Below are 3601 nucleotides of genomic sequence, written 5' to 3' on the forward strand. Positions count from 1 at the left end.
TTTTTTTTTTTTTTGTTCGGTTGAATTTTTGAAAAATTATAAATTTTGGTTCCGTTTGCGAGTTAGACTTTTTTTTTAGTCGGGTAAACCTAAAAATAGGGTTACTGTCCAACCGAGAGCTCAACCAATTTATCGATATTAGTAATGCATTTTGAATTGTAAAGGTTTGTATTTGAACTTTATGAGATTTTAGTTATTCATATAATATGTACGTTAGATAAGTAGAATTTTTTTCAACCCAATCCAAACCAACTCGAAAATAAAAGGTTAGGTTGGATTAGGTTGGGTTGGGTTGAGTTGTAGACTCTATTCGAATTACTTAGGTCACCGGTTACCACAAGAAAATATGACCGTTGATATGAGAGATGGCTACGAAAATCACATAAACCGAAAATAGCCTGTCGGAGCTAACATCTCTGAAGCCACTACGGGCGGCAACAAGGATTGGTTTGTTTGAGACAATATCACGGTTGTAAGTCAACTTATTTAAAATAACGTCCGTCATCATGGTCTTACTTTTCTAAGTGTGAGGTGTCATGATTTTGACAGGTTGGTGACCAACTTTACGAAGAATTTGTGTCATATATACTTTTTTTTTTTCCTTTTTGTAGCTTCGTCGTATATTTAACTACGTTTTTCTTCGCTAATCGAACATGATTTAGGTGAAAATTAAGTAAATATCTAAGGTTTTTTTTTTTTAAGTTAAACTCAGTTTTGGTATTTGTAATTTAGAAATCAAATCTTAAATTATTGTGTACATAAAATTAATACAAATTAAGTTAATTACACATCCATATAATATATATAATATAGACTAAAACGTAGACTTCAACATCGACATCGACATCGACATCAACCTCCACAGCCACCGCAGCCTCCACCACAGCCACCACCTCCGCCACCATCACCGCCACCACCGCAACCTCCACCGCCGTCCTTTCTTTTAGGATCATTAGAGTTGCCGCAAGCAAATATGATCATTGATACGAGAGAGATAGATAGAAGGATGGCTGAAAGCAAAAACAGCCCGCCGGAGCTCACCAAGGTGACATCTTGGAAGCCGCCGCCGCCGCCGGCAGCAGCAAGAATTGCCCTGCCCATTTTCTTGGTTCATAAATTTGTACACACAGCCTGCATTTATATTGACTGCCTCACATCACAGATGAAGCTTCCTAGAAAATATCCATTAATTCTTAGTAATGGCGTCACTGTTCCTTGCTACACAAGGCTTAGGTTAAATTTCATGTGAATTTTCCTCTCCATTAAATTATTACACGAAGATTGTGACGCTCGAGATATCATATCTGAATAAACGTGATCAAAAAAATGCTTAACTTATATTAACAAGGTACATATTCTTTATTTCGTTTCTTAATTACAAAACTTCATGGTTAAACGTGTGAGTGACCTATTGTAATGTTTTTGAAAGCGTGTGAGTGAAAATGTGAGATCGCACATCGGTTAGAGAGGTGAACGAAACATTTCTTATAAGGGTGTGGAAACCTCTCCCTAACAAACGTGTTTTAAGACCTTAAGAGAAAGCTCGAAAGGAAAAACTTAAGGAAGATAATATATGCAAGTAATGGGTTTGTGCTATGACCGAAAAGCTGACAGACATGTGAGTTCGAGTAAAGAAGAGATATATAAATTGAAGCGTTTTTGTACCTCGTTCTACCTATTATCGTTCGGTTCCATTCGAGGTTTTTTTTTTTTTTTTAAAAAAAATCATTTTTATGGACAAAAATAGCTTAAAAGATATATTTGATCAAATTAAGGAGAATTGGAGAAGTTATTGTTATTGACCAAATTAAACTATTATCATTTGATGTATCAATAATTTTTTAAACTCAAGTTGAGAAAATAATATTTTTAAACATTTTATTTTGGAAAATGTATAACATACTTTGGAAATATATATTTTTTTTTATGAGTTGACAAAAATTTTAATTAAAAAATAATATTATTGACCATATCAACTATGCTAAAAAGTTGTTAAAGAAAATAATTTTAAAAAATACCAATAAAAAATAACTTTAAACTTTTATTAATATTCTTAAATTTTGAAAAGATCTGAAATTATTAATTTTGGATTAAAGAGTTAATAATTTATTTGAAAAACTTTTAAAATAGTTTTAAAACTACCTTTAATTAAATTTTTAAAAGTTTCATTAATACCCTTCCATTTATTTTTAAAAACTTCAAAAAAAAATTAATTTTTTAAAATTAAATAATACATTTACAGTAGACGTTTCAAAAATATTAATAAACTTCTTAAAATAACATTAAAACATTGATAGATAATCTATAAAGTGTTGATAGACGATTTTTGTCTATATATTTAATTTTTTAATTTTTTTGTTTATAATAGTAAAGGGTGTGACGTTACAAATATATTTTTTAGTGAAATTTTTATTTTTTAACTTCGAACGCATGTTTGATATAATATTATCTAAAATTAATGATAAAGATTTTTCCTAGATTTTTTAAAATTTTAAGAATATTATTGAAAATTTTTAAAGTTAGATAAAATATAAAATTTAGGGATATTTTTATTAACTTAGAAATATATAAATACAATAATAATCCATATATAATTTTGACTTTAAGGCAAATTAGGTGATGACTTTATGCATAATTATCAATAATTTATGACAATTAAACTAAGCCATAATACACCTAACTACCTGATCATAAATGCTTATGTGGACACTTTCCCATAATTTTAGTCTTTTTTTTTTTTTTTACAATAATTAAATTAATATAATTTATTACTTCATTTTAAAGTATTTATTATTGTGGGTTTTATTGATATTTTACTTTCAATAATTCTCAAGAAAAAAAGAAAAGAAAAGACTTTTTGAAAAAGATTCCGCGGAAGCAGATGTGAAAAAACGTAGAAAGAAAAAAAAATCCAAGAAAAACATGGAAGCCCTGTTTGATTCCTTCGTAAACAANAAAACCGATTGAAACCGAGAGATAAGGAAATGAGAGGGAATTGGGTCACGGAGACTGGTTTTGGTAAACAGTCGTCTAAGACTCGTTACAATCCTCCTCTAAGGAGGCACCACTTCTCTCGAAGTTACGAGCTATGTTGATGAGTTGTTTCTTAGCCATATTTTCTCCTCCTCCTCGACATAAGCCGAACAAGTTCTTTTCCTCTACTTCCACCGTGGCAGCCTCTAACTCTAAATCATTAGTATATATAAAGAGCGGGTCAAATAAGAACTCGAAGATTCCACCTATGAGAAGCGCCTACACCTAAGAGCTTAAGTTACTGTTCCCAAAGCGTGAAAAGCCATTTTGGGAAAAGCCATTTTGGGAAGATCGATAGCAGAAGACCGAATAAGATTGAAATATGAACCCTTCCCTCCCTTTCACCTGAATAGGTCGAGAGAGATTAACCCTACATAAACGTGACCAGTTAAAGGGAAGGTCCACCAATGATTGATAGGTCATTCCCGAACCAAAGCTACAGTCGGCCTCCTAAGAGGGGATGTCTCGACCCGTTGGTGAGGTAAGCACCACATTGTGCATTTTCTTTCTTTTTTACAAACCTCGATCAAACAAATTTATCGTTGATAGCATGTAAAAGTTAGGTGCA

Source organism: Cucurbita pepo, chromosome LG05 (genome assembly GCF_002806865.2).
Source record: "Cucurbita pepo subsp. pepo cultivar mu-cu-16 chromosome LG05, ASM280686v2, whole genome shotgun sequence".
Classification (NCBI taxonomy): Eukaryota; Viridiplantae; Streptophyta; class Magnoliopsida; order Cucurbitales; family Cucurbitaceae; genus Cucurbita; species Cucurbita pepo.